This window comes from Lolium rigidum, chromosome 3, assembly GCF_022539505.1.
Source record: "Lolium rigidum isolate FL_2022 chromosome 3, APGP_CSIRO_Lrig_0.1, whole genome shotgun sequence".
NCBI lineage: Eukaryota > Viridiplantae > Streptophyta > Magnoliopsida > Poales > Poaceae > Lolium > Lolium rigidum.
The window spans coordinates 176,552,789-176,577,475 of NC_061510.1; the positions used below are offsets into that span (position 1 = coordinate 176,552,789).

The 24,687-nt window shown below is 44.3% G+C and overlaps 1 pseudogene; it reads left to right on the top strand.

Moving 5' to 3' along the window:
• The first annotated feature begins 9,284 nt into the window (after positions 1 to 9,284).
• Positions 9,285 to 11,146, top strand: LOC124695854 (annotated as a pseudogene).
• Positions 11,147 to 24,687: the final 13,541 nt, after the last annotated feature.

Genomic DNA, 24,687 nt, shown 5'->3' on the forward strand with positions numbered 1-24,687 from the left:
AAGAAACAACCAAAAAAAAGAAAAAAAAACGTACCTACTACTAATGGGCCGCGGCCCAACCAACCGGCCTGGTCGGTGGGGTGTGCGGTGGCCCGTACACACAGACCAGGTCGGTGTACAGCACTCCCCCGCAAGCGTACGAAGCCAGGTCAAACGACGAATCGTTTTTAGTTGTGGTGGCAACTGTTGTATTTTTTATTAGAACCATGGGTCGGATAGAGTGGTTGTTCCCAACCAACGATCCTCCCAAAATCGTATCTCCGCCCCATTCTTGATGGAGAAAGAACCAAATGGGAAAAAATGCTTCTTATTTGCTATGACGCCAGCCCAAAAATGCGAATCCCCTGGTTTTCAAAAAACCTGAGAGATCGCCTTTGAACCAACATACTTTTTCCGCAATAGTTGTTATCATATCCCATCCTCCGTTAACAACCTGGTCAGCCATTTTTCAAGCAAAGCCCTGTTCTTAACTTCAAGATCATGAACACCAATTCCACCGTGATCTTTCAGATGGCATACAACACTCCATTTAATTAACCGGCACCATTTCTTCTCACTATCTCCTTGCCAAAATAATCTTATCGGAAATAATCCAATCTATGTAAGACTACTTTCGGTAACTGGAAGAAAGAAACCATATACAGTACCATATTGGTGAGTACTGAATTAATGAGAACTAATCTTTCACCAAGGGATAGTAATTTTCCTTTCCAACTAGTAAGATGTTTTGAAGTCTTTCTTCACCAATTTTACATTCAGCCAACGTGAATATCTGATAGTGAATCGGAATACCCAGGTAGCTAATTGGAAAACAATCAATCCCATAGCCAAATAATTCAGCATATAGGTTGGCTTCATCGATGCTGAAAGAATTAATTTTAGGTTTCGTGCCTTTTCCAAATCATGATCCATAAATAGAATTGTATCATCGGTGTACTGAAGAATGGATAAGCCGCCATCAACCAAGTGGGGGACTACACCTTCAGTTTGACCATCGATCTTAGCGTGCTCTATTATAATTGCAAGCATATCCGCCACAATGTTAAATAACATTGGAGATAGGGGATCACCTTGCCTCAATCCTTTTCTGATCTGGAAGTATTTACCAATACCATCATTGACCTTAATGGCAACATTACCACAAAAAAAAGTTATTAATAAGAGCACGCCAGTCCTCAGAAAAACCTTTCATCCTGAGGGTTTGTTGAAGAAAAGACCACTTGACTTTATCATAGGCTTTTTCAAAGTTGATTTTGAGTATTACCCATTCAACTTTTTACGGTGCATCTCATGAATTGTTTCATGTAAGATGACCATCCAATCTAGAATGTTTCTACCTTGCATAAAAGCAGTCTGAGAAGGACGCACCACTTTATCTACCACTGAATTAAGTCGAATGGTAGCAACTTTTGTGAATATTTTGAAACAAATATTTAGAAAATATATAGGACTGTATTGCTCGATCCGTTCCGCATCAGTAACCTTTGGTAGAATAATAATTTCTCCAAAATTTATACGGAACAGATCCAGTTGCCACTTATGTAATTCGGCAAACAGATCCAATAGGTTAGACTTGACAATATCCCAAAAAGTCTTGTAGAACTCAGTCGGAAAACCATCTGGCCCTGGCGCCTTGTTGTGTTCCATCTGAAAGACTGCTTTTCTTATCTCCTCCTCGGAAAAAGGGGAGGTAAGGATGACATTTTCTTCTAGAGACACTTGAGGTATATTATCAATTCTGGATTCATCCATAGATACATCCGATTCCTCCGGGGCACCAAAAAAGGCCTTTATAGTATGAATGCCTATGGTCACTCCTATGGTCCATAGGCTCTTATTTTTTAGTCCGGTGGTTTGTAGTCCATATCTGTTAGTTACAGAGGCTACTGCTATGCTTTTCTACCATTTGTTGTAAAGTTAGAGAGCTACAATTACACTGACACATTCCTTGCGAATTTTACGTCCTTAGTCGATGGTACATAATAGAGCCTACAGCCATTCTTTTTAAAAGAAAGGTTATTATGTAACTAGATCTTCATTGCAAGCCACTTCCAACTCTCACTTAGGGCGGATCACAAAGCCAGAAAAATACACTTGAAAATAGACTTATAGCTGAAAAACCAAAAATGCAACTGGAAAATTTTAGTTGTAACCTCACTTACAACTGGAAAAAGGTCAGTTGCAACCACACTAGCAACTAAAATCTCAGCTGCAACCCCACTGCCAATAAATACTTTCAGTTGCAATCTCACTTATATGTGGAAGAAAATTTAGTTGCAACTGAAGAAAAATCAGTTGAGATTGAAGAAAACTCGGTTGCAAACGCATTTTCAATTGAAAAAAGTTTAGTTGCAACCTCAATTGTACCTAACAAAAACTCAGTTGTAACTAAAAATTGAGTTTGTCGTTGTTAGATAGGTCAAATCTTTTATCATTTATTTCTATCATCACTTGATTAAGTATGACTGTACGATTTTGTGGATCTCATTTCTAGCTTCGAAATGAGCCAAAGATCATCAAAATCGGAGTCTAGATACTCCAGTTATGGCCGTTTCAGTTTTAGCGATTTCTATCTCGGGCGCGGTGACTCCGATCCGAACCATGTATTTTTTAGTTTTGAAGTGTGCCTTGTTTCCAATATGGGGTTCTAGACTCTCCAACCATCAGGGCCAAAGTCTCCGGTGTAAAGTGGCTGTAACGATCAGATTTGATTGGAGTACGTATAGAAAGACTCCTCCTTCCCTCTTGGGCTGGTTGCTTTTCCTCTACTCTTTGCTGCATTGTTGACCTTGAGATCTTGCTCTAACCCTCTATTCCTCTTATGATTTTTGAATCTTCTTGAGGTAAAAGTGAGAGTAAATTTCATTTATGTATTGTTGTTCTATTATCGTTTGTTGAGAATGACAAATTAAGACTATCAAGCTGAGATATGCTAAGGTTATGTTGCTGTTGCTGATGCTTGAGCCAAGAAGAGCATATAAATGCAACATTTTATTTTATTGTGGAAGCAAAGAGAGAGAGAAGTTGCTATTGTTGGAATGAAGGTGTCCTCATTGCGATTATACAATTGTTGCTAAGGATAGGTATATCTGCAAGTCGCTGAAAGTTTCATGGAGGCTCACCTATACTCCCGCCACATACGTCAACCATTCCCACACAAGAAAATAGGGAAAAATAAAGAACAATACATTTACCACAACACTGATTAGTGCAACAGAGTGCCATGAAGAGAGTAAAAAACTGTGTAGCAACACAACAATCTGATAGAACATCCATTACAATGTTAAACTCCCAGCGGTACATAAGGTATCTTCGCAGGGAGTGGTGTTTTGGAACATATGAGCATATACTCCCTTTATTTTGAAATACATCTTACACATATTTTGAATTTCAAAAAATTGAAACAAAAAAATCGCACATACATTTTCACGTGCTACACGCTGGTTTCATGAAAAATCAACTAATCATGTGACGTGTGTAAAAAAGAAAAAAGTTAGTGCAAAAAATAATGCTTTTTACAAGATATATTTTCTCTTTTTTACATAGATCACAAAAATATTGGTTTTTCGTGAAACTTACCGAGTGCACATATTATTATGGAGATGCACATGTAAAAGTTTTTGTTAACATTTTTCAACAATTCGAATTATTGAATTTCTGATCTTCGCAATATTAACATATTTATTTTATCGAAAAAAGTGTACATAAACGTTGTAACTCCAGCATGGAGAGAGAAAAATGAAAAGAAAAATAGATGGATGGTCTCCTATCTAATCAAGTATCCTTGTGCCTTGGAGATAATGTCAAATAAATAGTAAAGCGTAGAAGATACTCATAGCTATTACATTATAGTAGTCAGGTGCAAAAAAAAGGGAGCGGTGTTTTGGAACATGGGTCCATATGCTCTCTATATTTCGAAATGCATGTTACATACATTTTAAATTTTTTTAAAATTGAAACTAAAAGTTCGCACGTACATCTTCACGTGCTACATGCTCACAAAGTCGTTTCATAAAAAATCGACTTATCATGTGACGTGTGTAAAAAAGACAAAATTCAGTGCTAAAAAAAATGCTTTTCACAAGATAAACTTTCTCTTTTTTATATAGACCACACAAAATATAGGTTTTTCGTGAAACTTGACGAACGCACGTATATTATGAAGATGTACATGTAAAAAAATTTGTCCAAATTTGTTGACATTTCAAAATATAATTTTTTAGTAGAGGGAGCATACGCACCCGGGAGCCGAATTGAATTTCCGCAAAAAAAAGGACTACACCCAAAAATCCTTGTTATACAACTCATGTCTAACTGTAATTCATCATATCGTTGGGCCCTCAGGTTCCATCAAAACGTAAATGTGGGGATCTGGATAGATCAGCAGATTCTGCTGAACTTGAACCAGCATGTTGTATATTTTCCTAAAATTGGAGGCATAACAACGGCCGATAAACCTACAGTTGGTAATGTAAATGTCATGGTTGGATTATTGTTGCTAACGCCAAAGTCGATCAAACGATTGCTGCACCAAACAACTTTTAAGGATTTTACATGACGCCACTGTAGCATTAAGCATGAAACTATTTTTAATTTTACAAGTTTTAGGGTGATTGGCATTTTTAATAACCGTCCATCTGTCCCGATCTAACGGTGACAATTAGACGGAACCAAACCGATGGAACCAAAATTGCGGGACCGGAACCAAATTCGGTGGGACCGGAACCACACATATATTTTGCAAATATTATACCTTTTAAGCGACCAAATCATCTAATGATACTACACAAATCTTAAAGCAACAAAAAATTGATCATATATGTACCTAGCAGCAGCAAGCGATCAGAGTATCAAACAGTAGGATCATATATATGTTCTTTCCCTCCGTTCAGCAAGACTTATTTGAGGGCCGGCGGATATGCAGCGGCTGATTCTTCATTGATCAATCAGAATCAGGACGATAGTCTGCCAGATAGAGAAGTAGGTGTTGATTTTCAGAATAGATCCTTGGTCTCGGTGGCAAGGCTGTCTGCGCCCGTAGCCGCCGATTTTCCCCTCGTCCGACTCCAATCACTCTCGTCCTTGTTATACGACATAGCTGCCTGGGCTCCTCACGTGGAGAAGCGCTCGGAATCGCGACTGCATCATGTACGAATCAGCGGTGCAGATCGGGGACACTCAGAATCGCTGCTGCGTCTAATACGAATCGCTTGCCGGTTTCACGACGCATGGAAGAATTGCCAAAAGAGGATATGTTTCCCGACGATACAGGAACAAACTTGACGATGGGGGAAAAGAAACAACAAAGAAGGAACATCGAATAGATAGATATAGATTATGATTTGATAAGTTGACCTTCAAAACATCCGTTTAGAATTATTAAAGTAATATAAAAGTTGTACACCGATTCAACGGCTACGAAAAATTATATTAGATGGAACCCAGATTCGGTTAGACGGAGCCAAAATTCCGTGCCAATCACTGTAAAAGAGCTCAACTTTTAATTTTAATTTATGTCACATGTTCTGATTTTCAGCATGAAACCTGATTGAACTCGAGCAGCTCGGCCAGCAGTGAGTCGAAATTGCGCGGGCGCCGGTTGACGACGAGCAGCTTGGCCGGCGGCAGGGCGGCGAGGTCTAGCTGCGGTTTTAGACGATGAGGTAAAGCAGTAGGCCTGGCCATTCACGACGAAATGGAGGCAGCAGGGTCTTCCCCGATCTGTACAAGGCGCAGTACGTACGGTGCAGTTTCAGCTTTTCGCATAATTAGCGGCACCTCCGCTGAGCAGGTCGGACGGCGGCATAACGGCGAGGTCCAACTGCAGGTTGAGGAAGATGGTGGACGTCTCCCCTTTCTCCCGCTACTGTAGAGCAAGGCGATTTGTGCGACCCCTCCTTCTTCCCACCTCGCCGCCGGGGGATCGGTGGATCCCTCACCCCCGTCTGCTGCTTCGGCGGCTGGGGGGTGGGGAATGCCCGATTCCCGGTGTATATATAGCGTAGGGCTAGAAGCGGGCTGCCGGCGGCGTCGTGGAGGCGGTGGCGCGGCCGGAGTGGCCTTTTGCGGCGGAGCCTGTCCCCTATGGTGGTGGTGCTCTTCGGGGTGCTGCGACGAGGCGTCCGCCATCTCCGCGTCCGCAGGTCCCTGGATCTGGCCGGCGCGGCGTCTCCTCACCGGATCTCGCGTGGCGGCGGATCTATATCTCGAGTTTGGAGAAGAAGCTTGCAGGTTGGTGCATCGCGGTGGTGTCGGCGGCTCAGGGTGTCCGTTCTTCGGTAGTCCGGCGACTTCCCAGCTGCAGAGGAGCTGTCTCCCATCCATGGCGTCGAGTGGAGCAGGTGCAGTGGCGCGCCACCGGGCCGCTCTGGTCGTCGGCGAAGCTGGGATCTAGAGAAGGACCTCCTTGTAATTTTTTTGTTTCTCTGGATCTTTCTGTAATGAACGGTGCATCAATATAAGTTTCTTTTCACCCCAAAAAAAAAGAGGAAGAAGGTGAGATGCCTATATGCGGTGGCCGGCCGCTCACGACGGCCCGATGGAGGACAGAACATACTTTAGTTGCAAAATTAGGGGCACGTTCCTATTTCCTTTCTTTGCGTTCAGATTGCAGGTAGGATCTAGGCCTTGTTATCGCCTAACTCGTCCGTAACTATCCCTTAGTATAGTATTTTTAGAGCATCTCCAGCTCCGTCTCGAAAAATGGCCTTCAAATGGCACCCATTTATCAGGGACGTGTTTTCTTTGTGCCACGTTTAGGGGACGTTGCTCTCCAGACGCGTTCTCCAAACACGGCCAAAACTTTAAAATACCGTATTTTCATTTTAATCGATAGAAGAAATGTGTAGGTAACGCTGTACCAATATTGTTGTACTAATATTCAAAGCGGTGCAACATAAACAAATTACATATAAAAACTTTGAAAAAACATTAACAAATTATATATAAAAATTTAAACTACTTTTTTTGAGGCCCCCGCCTCGTCGTTCTCACGGTGGCGCTTCCTGCTTGTCACCTCTTCCGAAGAGGTGGTGTCGTTCGACGCATCAGAGGAACTTGTGTCCTCCTCATCATCGATGGTGCTCGCCGGCTGCACCTTCACCTTCGCTTTCGCCTCTTCCTCCTCAGCCTCTTCCTCCTCCTCCTCGGCCTCCCATTCCTCCCCGTTGTCCGGCAGCGGGGAATCATCGCTGCTAGGTGTCGCAACTTTGTCCCACCAATGGTGCCATCCCGACGGCTTACCCTCGCAGTCGGTCTCTGATGGCAGCTGAGAGAGATTGCTCGTTGTGAGAGAGGAGAGCTTTCGATGAATGGCGTCGGCCAGTTGTAGATCGGAAAGCGCATACGTAGGGATCTTATTATTGAGCGCGGATGAATGGCGGCGCAAATATCGAAGAGAGCATTGGTTGCTCTTCCGTGGAGTTCACGCTCCATTCCGGTGGTTCGCGCGTCGATCGACGCAGTTACCAATGCGATGGTTCCCCTTCCGGCAACTGCACCATCGCTAGGTAGGCGGCAGTTGAGCGTCCGTTCGCTAACGCGTCGGGCCCGCATCTACTGGCCTCGCATTTGGTTGTGTCCGGCGTGCCCGGAGTGTCCCCTGTGTAGCTGGGACGGGCTCGGGGCACCGGACACTTGGGCCGCGCTGGATGGAAAAGACCTTTGGGGCGCGCGGCTGGGAACGATTTTTTGTCTGACGCGCCTCAAATCCCTTTGGGGACCGTTTTGGAGGACGCGGCTGGAGATGCCCTTAGCTTTAGTATGTAAACACGTGAAAACTTTCAAATAATCGCTAGTTTTTAGTTTCCGCAAAAATAGGTCGCTTTGGCGGAACCTGTAAACACCCGAAAATTGTATTTATTAGAAACCGTCCTCCGAACCCTACATTCATCGTCCGGAGGGCCAAACCAATCGTGCCTTGTATTGCTCTAGTTGTTTGCCCGCGAGGCACATTTCAGCTTTCCCCCTTACCGCATCCATGCTGCCGCCGCCTTCAATCTCCCGCCCAACTCGCTTTCTGACGCCGCCGCTCACCGGATCTTGCCCCATGGACCTCACCGAGCTTCCTCCCGCCACTGATGTATCCGTTTACCGGGTCACTGTATCCGTCACGCACATGATTGTGGGCACCTATAATCCGAAGAGGAAGCGCTTGGGGAACACCAGCGACCCCTAGTCGCTGGTTCGTCACCGGCGGCCGAGCCGCAATAGCATGTGCCCGTTCCCAAAGCGCTCAATCGTGTGTCCGATAAGAGCAAGCAGGTCGCCGCTGAGCCTCAGCCCTTCGTCGCTCAGTCTTCGACTATTGTCATTGCGTGCCCTTTGGACGGTGCAGACAACGTGCTCGACGATGATTCTGCATGGTATGACCTCTGTCCTCTCCATGATAATGTGCATGTAATTAGATTCTTGCAGTACTTAAGCTTAATCCGTTGTAGCTACAATGCGCAATCGGCACGACATCGTTCATGATGATGAAGATACTTTGCTTAATGGGAACACGGTAAAGATAACCGGTGAGCGGATTCAATTCGACGATGATGATGAAGATGCCGAGGTTGAACTAGATAGAAGAGGAGGTGGTGTTCGATGGAACCAAATGATGCTTTCGGACATCTTGGAAAGGAGGAGACTAGCTCGCCAAGGCGGTGGCACATCGTCAAGTGGCCTAGGTGAATCTCGTATGAGTGGTGGTGATGGAGGTGTGCAAGATGAGATTCACGGCGACGACATGGTTTGATGATCTCTTGTATTCATCGAGGATGATGTGTAAATTTTTGGACTCAATAGTTGAACATTACCCAATGACCCAATGTACGTTTGGATTGCTGTGATCACGACAATTTGATGTAAAAAAAAAACTATAAATTATTATACATCATTTGGTTGTTGTAGTATTGATAATGCTTAAATCATGACTTTTACATTTTGAGAACATCTCACGTGGAACATTCTCTTTCACGGGTCCAGTTTGTGGGCTCTGTTTCGCGTGAGATGTTTTCAAGCCGTAAAAGTCATTTTTCGTGGTTGTAAACGCGAAAAACAATTTGTGTGTTTACATGCTCCGTTAGAGCTGCTCTTAGGCTACATAGGTTGTTCGTTACTGCGTTCTTTTTTATGTTGACGCGTACATGCATGAAAACATGGAAAGGCTGAACTGCTGATTACTTACGCAACCCAGCGCAGCAGCTTCCGACCATGTCTCGTGTTCTTGATCCTATATATATTGTGGCAAAATAGCAATCTTTGGTACACACAACAGATCAAAAACTAGTTTTGCTCCAATGGGGAACCGATGGTCTCTGGGGAGCACGAGCGAGACCGAGAGCGACCGGTGCGCAATCTGCCTTGGCGCCTTGGTCCGCGGCCAGGGCGCCCGCTTCACGGCCGAGTGCTATCACACCTTCCACCTCAGCTGCATCGCCGCCAGCGTCGCGCAAGGCAACCACGACTGCCCGCTTTGCAGGGCGCGGTGGAGTGTTCTGCCCGCCGTCAACGCACCACTGCCGCCCTTGCCCTCCGCTACTCGCTACACCTCGCCGCCGTCGATTCCAGAGGTCCCAGACGGCGTTTACGATGACGACGAGCCAGTGGAGAACACCAGCGGAGCATCCCACCGCAATGGGGTGGTGGTCCTCAAGACGCACTGCGAGTACGCGGCCCTCGCCAGGGACGCGTCGCGCGACAGGTTCGCGGTGCTCGTGCACGCCAAGGCGCCAGCAGTAGCTGCCAACGAGGGGCGCGCGCCCCTGGATCTGGTGACGGTGCTCGACGTCAGCGGCAGCATGACCGGCCGCAAGCTAGCGCTGCTGAAGCAAGCTATGGGCTTCGTCATCGACAACCTGGACTCCGCCGACCGCCTCTCCGTGGTGTCCTTCTCGAGCGGCGCCAGCCGCTTGATCCATCTTACGCGTATGTCGGACGCGGGCAAGGCCTGGGCAAAGCTCGCCGTGCAGTCCCTGGTCGCAGGCCGTGGTACAAACATCGGTGAGGGCCTACGCGTGGCCGCCCGGATGCTCCAGGACCGCCGTTACAGGAACGCCGTCGCTAGCATCATCCTTCTCTCGGATGGACAGGACACGTATGTCTCGCGAGGTGCCTACATGGACCTCGTGCCGCGTTCGTTCAGGCACACTCGTGGTGGCGCTGTACCGATCCACACGTTCGGCTTCGGCACCGACCACGACGCAGCGGCGATGCACGGTATCTCGGAGGCGACCGGCGGGACGTTTTCCTTCATCGAGAACCAGGCGGCCTTGCGCAGTGCATCGGCGGGCTCCTCTCGGTCGTCGTGCAGGAGGTGCGCATCGCAGTGACGTGCTGCCATCCCGGCGTGCGCGTGTGGGAGGTCAAATCCGGCTGCTACGACAACCGTGTGGACGACGACGGCCGGGCTGCTTCGATTCACGTCGGTGAGCTCTATGCTGATGAGGAGAGGCGCTTCTTGATGCTCGTGGACGTGCCAAGAGCTGAACCTACAGACGATGTCACCCGCCTTCTCAAAGTGAGCGCCACGTACCGAGACGCCGCAGCAGGTCAGGCGGTCGACATTGTCGGTGAAGATGCCGTTGTCCAGAGGCCGGTTGAAGTTACCCACATGGAGATATCCATGGATGTGGAGAGGGAGCGCGTCCGTGTTGCGGCTACCGAAGACATCGCCGCCGCAAGGGAAGTTGCTGATCGCGGCGAGCACAGTGAGGCCGCGCGCATCCTCGAAAGCCGGCTCGAGACCGTCGAGCAGTCGGCGCCAGGGATGGCACATGACCCTACTTGCGACGAGCTCATGGACGAGCTGCGCGATCTTGGCTTTCGCGTCGCTGACCGGCGGGAGTACCAGCTGACAGGGAGAGCGTGCTTGCTTTCCGGCATGAGTTCGCACACACAGCAGCGCGCCTCGCCGATGCAGCTGTGGACTGCTCCGGCTGCGTCCGGCTGGAAGTCTGGGAGCATGACGAAGGAGTGCGCTCGAAAGACGCAGGGCTACATGACTCCGACAATGGAGAAGTTGGTGATGACGTCGCGTGAGCTGCGGCAGACGACGACGGCGCCAATGCCAAAGAGGAAACATGTCAATGTGCAGCAGCCAGCTGAGTGCCAGTGTGAGCTTCGGAAACGTCAGAGGAGAGATCAGATTAACGATCGATGATAAGTGAGCTAGTGAAACCTCACATACTCCTGTTCAATTTAGTAGGAGTATTACTGCAAAGTTGAGTAGGTTCCATCTAAATATACCTTTCTTGGTGGAGGATGTAACTGTCATGCCGGAGTTTCTCTTTCCATAACTGTGGACAAGCTTTTGTTCTTTGGTTTGTGCTCACATGTTATACGACATTCAACAAATTATGGTGTTCTAAGTATTATGAATCAATAGGAGAACTCAAAATTCTGTATCATGCAACATCTGTGCTGATTCAGACTTGCAGTGTGTATAGCATAGAAGTTCTTCACATGTGTGGGTGTTTGGTGGCTTGCAACAATAGCCTTGGCAAGAGGGGGTGGCATCACTGGACTGCAGTTTTTGTGATGCTCCTCAAGTGTCTGAGTCGTAATTTTTAGGATGAAAGCTGCAGTCGCCTGAAATATAGCTAGTATGTTCGCGATATTAATATATTCATTTTATTGAAAGAAAAAATAGTATAGAACTTCCATAGTTGACACTGAAGATGACAATTAGAAGCATCTAATTAGCTTGACTTGATCTCGAGAGTTTCCTGACTTGATCAACCTCAAAACAAGCATAAATGCCTATAGTCACTCAAGGAAATATGCCATGGAGCATGTGACAATTGACAATTCCAAATATTTAAGGTAACATTTCATTTCATGTTATAAGTAAAAAATGATAAATGGTGCTTTATTACCTAAAAGGTTTAAGCATTAGACCAGGCATCTGCATGACTAGAATCCATGCAAAATATTAAAATAAAAAGGCGCAATACAAATAATTCTCATAAAACTTGTAAAGAAGCATATCGCGATGGAATACCAATCCGTATATCAAGATGCCATTCATGTTAAACATATCCCTCGCCGCATCCTCCAACACTGCAAGAAATATGTTAACTAATGACCTTATTACAATGACTAAAAATAAATTGTATGACCATTTCGCAACAATTGGTTGTAAGCCGTTTTGGAGGGTTCAAACCCTAATTTTCTACAACCAGCCTAGTCATAAAGATCATAATTTCCTTACTCGAATTGGTCATAGAAAAGATGATAAGGTTCACGATCTTAATTCTAGTTGACTACGACTACATAAACATGTCTCAATTCTCCGCAGCTACAGAGATGACCATAAATGGATTAAATCTATGCACGAGTAGATAACATGCATGAGAGAAGATTTTTTTATCATTTAATACCTTATCATTTTTACATAGCCAAAGTGACCAAATAACGGTAAAGTGCTCACATCCTAATAAGGAATTTAAACCTATCATCAACACCGTTTAGCTAGTTGCCAGATACGTTATAAGTTAAATACATGCCAGATATAAGATCCTTTTAATTTCATAGGGATGCTAAGGTAACAACATGGCAACAATTTAATTCCACTGTAAGTCCATGATACTGGAGTCCTTCAGGCATGTACTTCGCGACTATATAAGGCACTAGCTTGAGGCGGCAATTGCTCCCACTTAATTTTCACCAATAAGGTTAAGTTCTATACTTTAAGCTTTAGTGCTCCCACTCACTAAGCAAAACCCAATATGCCCCCTCTCAAATATATTTTTGGCTCCAGGTCCCTACATATATACAAGTATAATTTATGTTCCCGCCCCAACCAACAAAATTGTATTTATTGTATTTTACCTAAAGATACATTTTCTATGGTTTAGTGCCTTGTGGAGGAACCTGTTCAGCAAGTCAACAACGTAGTGAACAATCTGACTACAAATATAGAAGAAAATTTTCTTGAAGAGGTTGCGAGTTGTTGGCCTAAAGCCTGGCAGATTCCATCATAATCTAGGACTAGACCTCTCGAAGGCCGCAAAGAAAGTGTTGCGTTACATGGAAGACACAAAATACTATATGCATGCTTATATATAAAAGGCATGATAACCTAGAAGTTATTGCCTATTCAGATGTTGATTATCTCGGTTGTGTGGATAGCAAGAAATCCACATCAGGTTATATATTCACACTTGCCGGAGGAAGCATGTCGTCGAAAAGCTCCAAAGAAACAGTTACTGCTTCATCTACCATGCAAAAGAATTTATAGCATGTGATAAGGCCACCGGGCAAGTTGTATTCATGGCTAATTTTTTTTTATTTCCGAACTTCAATTGTTTGATATACTTTCAAGATAACTTGTACTGTACTCTAATAATGAACCCACAGTTGTATTCATGGCTAAATATTTTTATTCCTGGACTTAAATTGTTTGATAGGCTGGTATGCCATAATTGTTGATGTTGAACGACATCGCCTGAGTTTCATAGGAAACTTTGGCAGGAAAGAAATAATTTTGGGGCGAGAAAACAACAAGAAACGATGAGTTTGAACCATGTAAAAACTCCTGATTAGTTAAATTTTTTTGCCCAGAGCCCATGACATTTCTATTTTTGTTGGAGAGGTTTTTCCATGTTAATATCTTGTGTCCCCTCTGGTGTAGCTTTATTCGTTCTTCATTATTTGCTTGTCTCGTTTATAACAAGTGGTATTACATACCGTTTTCCCTTCTAGGGTTTGCAACATGTCATCGTTGAATTTTGATCAACCACAGCTGGACAGACTAAACCCCAAGGTTCTCTTTTTGGCAAGTTAAGATGAGGGCGATCCTCATCCAAACATTTGATCTTTATGAAGCGTGGGCTGTGTATTTGGCAAGAACGATGCAAAAATATGGACTGGTGAAGAAAAGCAGAAGGACCATAAGGATTTGTCTTTCATTGAAATCTATTTGTCCAGTAATATTTTGTAGGAAGTGTTGCTGGCGAAAACTGCATCATCGTTGTGGTTGAAACTGAAATCGATATGCATGTCCAAACATCTAACGAGTAAGATGCGCATGAAGATGATTTTCTCTCTCTCACAAGTTGCAAGAAGGTGTGTCGGTGATGTATCGCCTATCGATCTTTAGGGAAATCGTCTCTTACTTGTTGTCCATGGAGGTAAGGTACGAAGATGAAGATCTCGCTCTTCTGTTGTTAGTAGCATTGCCTAGTTCCTTTACAGATTTCTGGGGCACCATATTATTAAGCCGTGATGAACTAACCCTTACCTAAGTTTATGAGTCCCTCCAATAGAGGGAAAATAAGAAAACTATGGTACATGCAACGGGGTCATCATCCAGGTTCGATGTAGTTCGAGCAAAATAAATACCACCAACAACAAATACAACACATACAACAACAAGACCGACAAAGCCCGTTCAAAGTCCAATGGAAAAGACAAGTTATGCATGTACTATAAGAAAAATAATCACATCATTGATGAATGATGATATTTGGAAGTTGCAGAACAAGGAGAAAATAAATTGTACTTACCAACTAAAAATGAAATCTGATGGTGATGTAAGGCAGCTATTGTTTCCAGTGATAATTCTGATAATGATTTCCAAGTTGTCTTTGGTGGTCATGTTTCTGGTAGTTCTGAATGGAAACTTGATTATGGATATTTGTTTCATATTTGTTGTAACAAATACCGGTTCATTTCTTATGAATTCGTGAAGAGTGGAGATGTTGTGTGTATGGGAGACAACCACCCACGTGAGATCGTGGGTATTGGCTCTATTCATATCAGGATGCATGATGACATGATACACACATTGACTGAGGTAAGACACATACAAGCATGCCAAGAAATCTGATCTCACTCAACACCTTTGATGCCGAGGGGTATAAACACTCCAACAAAGTTTTGAAGGTATCAAAAGGTTGCCTCATTGACATGTTTGGTGATATGTCTTAGGCGAAGTTGTTGTATGTTCTTAGAGATAGCACTTCGACTGGTGCTATTGTTGATGCCGTTATTCCTGATGAACTTAGTAAAACTTGGCATCTGTGTCTCGGACATATGAGTGAACATGGCATGAAAATATTGCAAAGGAGAGAACCTCCTAGATGGCAGCAACAAGAGTAAGTTAGAATTCTCTGAGCAATGCATTTTTGTAAGCATAAGAGGGTAAAATTCAATGCTTTTGTTCATACTACCAAAGGAATATTAGATTATGTGCGTGCTTATGTGTGTGGACCTTCTCGGAAGACTTGTATTGATGGTGCAAATTACATGGTTATTGTAATTGATGATTACTTTAGAAAAACATAGCCTTACTTTCCGAAACATAAATCTAATGTGTTTGATGCTTTTAAAAAGTGGAAAGTTATGGTAGAGACGCAAACTGAAAAGAATGTTAAATTGCTTCGTACTAAGACTGGAATGCAATTTTCTTGTACTGTTTTTAATGATTACTGCAACGATGAAGGCATTGTCAGGAAAGACACCATCCCGCATACTCCTCAACATAATGGTGTGGCTGATAGGATGAATAGAACCATCATCTCCAAGGCTTTTTATACATTGTCTAATGATGGGCTAGACATGCGTTTTGGAGCTAAAGCAGCCTCCACCACCTGTTAGTTGATAAACATGTCACCTTGCATTCCGTTTGATAAGAAAACTGCCATTGAGGTATGGTTTGGTTCTCCTGCTGATTATACATAGTTGAGAGTTTTCGGTTGCACTTCTTATTTGTCTATGGTTCATGAGTTAAGCATTTAAGTTGTAGAATGCTGAAAATTAAATGGGTTTGATGAGCAGAAATGTTGTTTTTCAATGAGACTGTTATGTATCATGATAGTCCATCTATGTATGTTCTAATATTTTGATCTTTACAATATTTGTAATGAGAGAAAGAGAAGGTTAGCATGCATGTGGATAACCTGAATGAGAAAAAATGAAGTTTCTGAAAACGATAATGATAATATTGTTGTTCAAAATTCACCACATGTTTTGGAGCAAACAATAATTCCATTGCTGCTGATAGAACGAGTGATACAAAGGTCATCCCCTTGGTTAATTTAAAAATATGATATTACTCAATACACTTTGAGTTGTGCTGAACAAGTGAAGAATGGTTCTGATCCTACTACATATACTGAACATGTTCCATCCGTTGACCGCGAGAAGTAGATTTCTGCTATGCAAGAGGAGATGAAATCGCCTAAAAAATGTACCATGGGATGTTGTGTGCTTGCCTAAACAAAAAAAGATGTCTTGCATAAGTGGATCTTCAAGAGAAAGGGAGGTTTTGTCTCCAAATAAACATCCAAGGTTTAAGGCAAGGTTAGTAGCAAAAGGTTTCACCCAAATTTCAGGAATTGATTATAATTATGTATTCACTCCGATTGTGAAACATAGTTCCGTTCGTGCATTTCGGTATTGTGGCTATGCATGATCTTGAGCTTGAGAAGTTAGATATGAAGAATGATTTTTTGCATGGAGAACTGAATGAGGAGATATACATGGACCAACGGTTTTGTTGTGCCTTGTAAGGAGGAACTTGTTTGCAAATTAATGGTGTCCCTTTATGGTTTGAATCAGTCTCCAAGACAATGGTACAAAAGGTTTGATTCAATTATGCTTGCACGTGGTTTTGGGAGATCACAATATGATATATGTTTTCATGAAGATTGTTGATGTATCACCTATGTACTTGTTGTTATATGCTGATGGTATGCTGATTGTTACTTTAAAGTCATAGTTAAGATATGAAGGATCTTGGTGCTGCTAAGAAAATAGTAGGTATAGAAATGACAAGCAGCATCAATATTGCTTTTTATTTCATGGTCAGCAAAGATACATTAAGAAGGTCCTTCAACATTTTAATATGCTTGATGCTAAGTCTAATCATACAGTTGCTTCTCACTTCAACTTGTTAGCTTTGTAGTCCCCTACTTTTGATGATGATTTTTAATACATTCCACGAGTTTCATATTCTAGTGTTGTTGGTTCTTTAATATATGCCATGGTTTGTTCTTGTCATGATTTATCATATGCAATGAGTCTGGTTAGTCAATACATGGTTGATCGTGGTAAAAAAACATTGGAAATCTATTTAGTAAATTTTTAGGGTACCTTTGTGGCACATCCAAAATTTTACTTCAAATTTGGAAAGATCGGTGAGGCACTCGCTGTCTATACGGTTTGAGATTGTGCTGCTGATTTTGATAAGAGGAGGTCCTTCACATGTTATGCGCTCACTGGTGGTGAATGTGTTGTGACTTGGAAGGCAACATTAATACCTATTGTTGCCCATTCTACAATCAAGTAGAACAAATGGCTTTGCTGAAGCTTGCAAATAATCTATTTGGTTGAAAGGTTTGTATGATAAGCTTTGTGAAGATAATACTTGCATTACTCTATACTGTGATAGTCAAAGTGCAATATAACTTACTAAATATCAAATATTCCATGAGAGGATAAAGCACATTGATCTCAAGTTAGACTATAGGCATGCAATATTAGAACCCATGATAATCTTGTCAATATGATGAAAAAACCAGTTCATGTTGCCAAGTTTGAGCTTTGCTTGAGCTTGGTTAGTATAAGTGTTTATTCCTAGTGGCTATTTGGCGTCAAATGTGTTTTCTTTGTTGTTCAGGAGATTGTTGATATTCATGCTACAAGATAAAATTGTCTCAATGTAAATCTTGTTATATTGAGATCCAAATTTATATATATAAAAGGGAGGCTAACTTTTGACTTGCAAAGCGAGTCCCATCGCGGGGAGGGTTAGGCCGAGAGGAGAGGAGGGTCATCTCTGTCTATAAATACATCCTACAAGCTGCCGACTAGGGTTGATTGCTTCATTGAAAAACTAACGTCGTTGTGAAATAATCCTGGTATAGTTAAATTTTGCTGGCTATCGTTAGTGATTTTTTCCTTTCTTTGTTGGAGATATTTTTCCACATGAAAATCTTCATCCCCCATGGTTTACTTTGTTCGTTCTTTGTTATTTGTTGTGTTGATTATAACAAAAAGAACCGAGTCAAAATGAAATAATGAAAGTATAAAGGGAGGGCCCACTAACCAACTATTGAACCCTCACATGTACGTAAGCCAAACTAATTGTTTTAGCCCCTCGTTGCATGTGCATATATAAAAAACAGGGGAGTCCGGCGTCTGGTGATCTACCCGTATTAACACCCATCCCAGATCGTCCTCTAAATTCCCTAAGTTCTGCATTAATCGTAGTCCGCACACAAGCAACATGAAGACTGACCTCGGCATGTTGATCTAAGCCAGTGCCAGCCAGTGGCGGCTGGAAGGGATCTAGCAGATCAGGAGATCCACTACTTCCTCGACAGCTCAAGCCTGCTTCACGTAGGCGACAATGACGTCTCAAGTGCCTCGTAATGTCACCTCTACCCCTATGTTTATGGTATATGACGCTGGAAAAGTCGAGAATAAACCGGACGGTATATGCTCCCGGCAGAAATCGGTCTATCATTTGCCCACGTGTGCAATGGTCCCCAAACAACATCTGAGCATTTTCTTGAGTACAATGGAGATACAGACAGAATACATATGGTGGGCCCATACCAACGAGAGAGAAAAGCGAGCATTTCCCCCCCTGTTTGACCAGGAGATCGAGCCCATCCGTTCTCCTCATCTCTCTCCTGATTCCTGACACTGTCAAATCCCCCATCTCCTGGCGGCGGCGAGCCCTCCATCGAGCTCTCCCTCTAGCCACCGGCCTCTTGCTCCCTTACCCTCGTAGCTCGAGGGCCCTGGGACGTACAACAATGACACGGCAGTTTCGTGCTCTGCGCCGCCCCTGCTCGTGCCAATCGCGTGCATGGCTCGGTCCTCTCGGTGAATTTAATGGCCGAAGGGACGCGCTCGGGGCAGCGTCGGGGCGGGGCCGGCGTAAGGGAAAGGGCGGCGTTGGGGCGAGCTCGGGGCAGCTGCACGGCACACGCAGCGGCTTCCCGCGGCGCGACCGTGCTGCTCCTCCACCTCGTCTCCTCCCACGACTGAGGCGGACGTGGCGCGCGCTTGCGTGGCGGACGTGGCCGCGTGGTGGAAGCGTGCGGGCGGGGCGGGGCGGCGTGGCGGACGCGGATGTGGCGGGCGCGGCGGAAGAGCACGGGCGTGGCCACCACCTTGGCCGATGATACTTGTCTTCTTCATCATCGTCCTCTAGTTCCTCGAGATCTTCCACCCGAGCGGAGTCAGCATGCCTGTTCCGAGGCGGGAGAGGCCCTAGACGTTTGAACACAGACACGTTAGCTGCATCCTTCTTCTTCTGTTTGCATTCTGGGCAATTGCCGATTGTTGGCAATCGGCTCATTCCTGAATCCCAGCAGTGTCTGAAGAAGGGGCAGTCCCAGTGCCTTTCCTCGTCGTCTTGCTCCCTCGACTTTTCCTTGGCGTGGCGCTCGTATCGCTCCTCGTCGTGATCATGCCGACGACATCTCCTGTCGTCCCTAGCCAGACGATCCTTTTCATCATCGTCGCTGTATCGCCGGCGTTGGTCATACTGACTCACATACTTGTTGAGGAGGTGATCAGAGAGAGGTCGTTGATATCTTATGTTCTTCACTTCTCCCTCTATGACGTAGCGCTTGCCGTCTTGGTGGAGCCGATCGCGTGGAGCGGCTTCCTCTGTGTCTTTGCCATGAGAGCAGCTGCCCTCATCTCCGTCCTTACCAGAGTGGTGCCCAGGTCCTACCATGTTGATATTGCACGAGAACTCTGGCTGGCACCCTCCATGGTAAGTATTCTCCACCATGTTAACGGCGTATGCCGATGAACTCGGCATTTCCGGCGCTGCTGATGCGCATGGCAACGGTGGACGGGACTGGAGTTGCACCTCTCCTTGACAGGTCCCGCGAGCTGGTCTTGACAGAGGGTACTGATGGCTCATGATTTCCTGGACCACGCGCAGCGCGACACGCTCCAAAGTGTTTACCAGGCTCTCAGAGTGGCGGTGCAGCGAATGAGCCACCATGTAGTTGATCTCCTGACGCAGCGACCTGGTGCGTTCTTCTGACGGGGCGGACAGGTCCACTCCATCGAGTGCGCCTTCAGGTGAGAACCCCTTCCACCTGACGCCATGGGAGCGGGTTCTGTGGAAAGAGCCGATGAGTTCGGCTTCGAGGACCGCCTTGATCTCGTCATGCTTCTTCTTGAGTTCGTCAGGCAGATCCTCGTACTTGACCGGAGTGTTTTCCGCCATCTCGGATGTAGATGGCGATGCGGCGGATGTCGAAGATGGTCCCACCGGGCGTGCCAGAATGTGTTGCGGTCAGAAACCCACCGGCGGGCAGCGACTGGCAACACCGTAGAGCCGGGAACAACTAGGGCTGCGGCTGGCCCCAGTCCCTCGGAGCGACGGCCCGCAAAGCCTCCTGGTCACACGTCCGATGCTATCGCAAGGGCGTGCCACCTGACCTATACCCGGTCGGGAAGGTGTTGGATGATGCCTCGCTTAGTTTCCTGCATGGCATACACGTAAACGTTAAATACGAGCCTCAATCGGCTCTCGAGTTATCCCGTGAATCGGCTCAAAGAGCCGATCCACCCATGATTCGTACAAGGTGTCCGAATATATGGTGGTCCTGCTTGATCAAGATAAAGTTAAAGCGATCTACGACGATTTAGGGTTTTCACCGCATAATCGGATCATCCTACTCACGATTGGGCCTCGCGCTCGCGCACGGTGACCGTAAGCCGATCCTAGACGGGGCCTAAAAACCAACACGAGGTTGATCCCCGGAACATCCCGTCTAGGGCTAGCAAACTCCACCCTACACGCCGCTGGATCCTCCAACCCTTTGTAAGGCCTAACTATTGCGGATGTTAAACTAATCCTTGATGAACAAGGAGCAACCGTAACGGATCGGATCTTCTAAACTATGATCAAGCGGGTGCCGCCCCTACACCCGAGATAGGTGTAAGGGCGGCTAGATGTATAAGGGTTGCACTACGACAGCATATGATACGAAGAACAATGCTAACCCTAACACATCTAAGATAACTACGTTGCTCGCCATCAAAAGGGCTTCAGCACGAGCAACGCATGAACAACGTGGGTAGGCTTGTGCTGCCTAGATCGCAAGATGCGATCTAGGCAGCATGGTGCTTACCGGAGAAACCCTCGAGACGAAGGAGTTGGCGATGCGCCGAGATTTGTTTGTGTTGAACGTTGGTTGTCGTTTATTTCATAAACCCTACATACATATTTATAGTCCAAGAGACTTTCTACTTCGGGCGTGCACTTAACCGTGCACGGGTAAAACTCTAACTCCTAACAGACACGTATCCTACTATGGTACAGATATACGGGCAATTAGCCCAAACTTGGTACACAAGGCCGATTCACGTATTTCTTCTATATATATATCTTCAAGTCCATCTTGATCGCGGCCCACCTCTAACTTGGTCAAATTCTGGTGATAACATATATACAATTATATCCAGTGAGATCACCACGGAGTTCTAGAAAAGTCTAAGTCTGCATAAGTCAGAACCACACTTCGGAAACGTGAGAGAGTTCAAACTTCGAGGACGAAGTTTAGTTTAAGGGGTAGAGACTGTAATATCCCAGGTAATGGGGTTACAAAAATAGAGGAAATAGATGTGTGCATTGCATTCATGCATAGAAAATCTGGGGAATTTTCGCGCTTTAAAGTAAAACAGATCACGATGAATCGAAGTTTCACTTGACCTTGGTGGAATTGAAGTAGCTCATCAAGTCAAGCGCTATAAACCTCAATGTGACTTTGTTAAAACATTGTTTTGGGTAGAGATGATTTGATCTAAGGGGTTAGATCAAATGGAACTAATAATCAACATAACAACACTTTACTCAATGATCAATTGCTTGATCTTATTAAAGATCATAACATGGTATTTCTTGCCATAACATAAGAACATCTATTTAAGTACAAACCAAGTAACAATAAAATGGAGAAACCATTCTTCACTTATCTTCTCCATGTCTTAAACAAATCCATGATCCTACCATGAACCTCATGGTATTCATATTATTTCATTCTTGGAAACATAACAAGGAAATCCACTCTAGAAATATATATCCTTCTCTATTCCACATTATTGTACATCAAACCTAGAGAGGTGGGAGTTCTATAACCATTATTAGAGAAGCAATAACAAACCTTGAGCTAAACCTTGGATATACATCCAAGTATTCAAATCATCATCTTTAAGAGGAACCCTAGGATATTATTCAAGACATTCCTAGAGAGAGAAACCATTTATTTTAACCATAAATATTGGTGACCACAAGCAATCCCTATGGAGCCTAACCTTAAGTTAGTATTAAAGTCCTTTCCAAAATGAGAGAGACCAATCATACAAAACATAGCCTTATCTATTTAAGAATAAAGGACAACCATTGAACTAGAGTATTAGGAGTACACCATAACCTAGAATAATCCATTCTTATATAAGAGAGATCAAATATGGTGTTACACTCAAGTTAGTTGAGGCAACACTTGAGTTTAAGGGAGAGAACTACCCATATACCCAGATGATAGTATCATCATTGATTAAGTAGAACCCTAACATAATATCTCAGGCATTCTCCTGGGATATAAACCAAAGAGACAATCATAGTAGACCCATACAAGAAGGTAAATTAGAAGTGCTACACCTTGATTGATCTAGACAATGCTTGATCATGGAAGTGAGAACCCATTTAATGAGAGATACCTTATTAGGAAGCCAAATCTTGATCATTATAAATTGAGTGATGATCATAAACCCTAAGAACTTGAGGTAGAGATATTAAGAACAAGTTGATCATGCCTAATCCATGATCATGCTCTTGAGGTATGTGAGGATAAGTTAAACCCTACTAGGATAAGTAGATCTCATCCCCACATGAAATTATAGGGAGATCACTAGTAAACAAAACTAGACTTATATCTCAATCCTAACTTGTGAATCACTTGGTGATCATAAGTACAACTCTACCACATCTACATTACACCTATCCTTCACGTAAGAACCCCAAGAAAACCTTTAGAGTTAAACTCTATATTTTGTAAGGTGGGAAACCATTCATCATTAGAACCAAAGTTAGCTATAAAAAGAATTATAACAACTTTAGTTGCTTTAACAATAGATTAAGAAGATAATAGAAGTTAATTGGTAGAAGCTAAAACCAATTCTCAAATCCTTAGTAATTAGAGAAGCACATGAAATATTAAGCAAGCAACCATCTTAACATGGTTAGGGGAGATTAAACCCTAGCATGCAATATGGTGCCATCTCATCTCTACAACCCAGAATCAAGTCTCAAACCTAGTTTGTGTATCACTTAGGTGATCACAAATAAAACCTAAACCCCAATTAAGATTCAACCCATATGTCATTAGGTAAATAGCATTCGAAACCCTATATTTGCACATCAAATAAATCTTATGCTTCAATTCTTGAACATAAGTAAAATATTGTGCTACATATTATAATTGAAACCATCTGTAGGGTGATCAACCACTTATCATTGAAACTAATACCCAACCTTGAGGAGAGTAATATCTACCCTAGATAATACAAAGTGTTAATAGACCATAACACAAATGCTAATTTAATATGGGATAACAGCAAACCTTCAAAACTATAATGAAATGTCGCTCACATGAAATAACCTACAAGTGATTAATTTCTCAAATAGGAACTAAGAAATAATCACCATTTCAGAAATGCTTAGAGATGAGGGTACCAACTCTTATGTTTCTAAGTTGAATGCAATTACTAACAAAGAGGAAAATTAAGTGAAAATATCAATTCATGTAATATTACTATTTAGAGTGAAGTTTACAAATACACAAACAATCTAACATAAAATATGAATTCACAAAGAATAGTGATACAAAAGTCAGTATACCAAATTTTGGTTAAAACCACATAATGAAAATATTTGCGAACAGTATGGAATTCAAATATGAATTCAAATAAGAAATATAAAACAGAAAGTGAAAATAGAAAAAAGAAAAGAATGGAAAAACTCACCTGGACCTTTCCAGACCGCAGCAGCCCAGTAACTAGCCCACCAGAAGCCCAACACCACGGCCCGGCCCAGCCCACCGTAACCCTTCGTCCAAAATATCGACGAGGAGGTCGTCCTCATCCTCTCCACCTCTCATGCTGGACAGCACGAAGTCGTGCTCGGCCTCCTCTCTTGCTGGCGACCTCCCAGTGATCGGCAACATGACGAGGCACACTGCGACGCCATATAAAAGCTCCAGCACGAACAATCGCGTCGGGTTCTTCCTCCTCGTCTCATTTTTCCCCACACCGAAACCCTAGCTGAGCCGGACTCCGGCCATCGCCGCCGGTAGGGACCTCCCTGAGCTTCGCCGTGGTTACCATCAGCATCGCCGTCCTCGACTTGCTATTCCTGCAAGAGGAATCGGACCACCGTGCTCGGAATCACCGTCGGCGAGCTCGTCTCCCTCAACGCCGGCACCGGCAAATTCCGGCGATACAGAGCTCCATTAACCTCGCCGCCTAGCTCGTCGTGCTCCTGGTGAGCATCTCTACCGCACCGCATGCTCGCTTTGCTCGGCAGCGCTCGTAGAATCGCCGCACCAGTCACCTGTGTCCGCCGCCGCCGCACCTTGCCGTTGAGCTTGCTCCGGTGGTCATTAGCGGGCGGCGCTGGCACCAGTAGCTTTGCCCTGGCATGCTGAGTCGATTGGGGTGAAA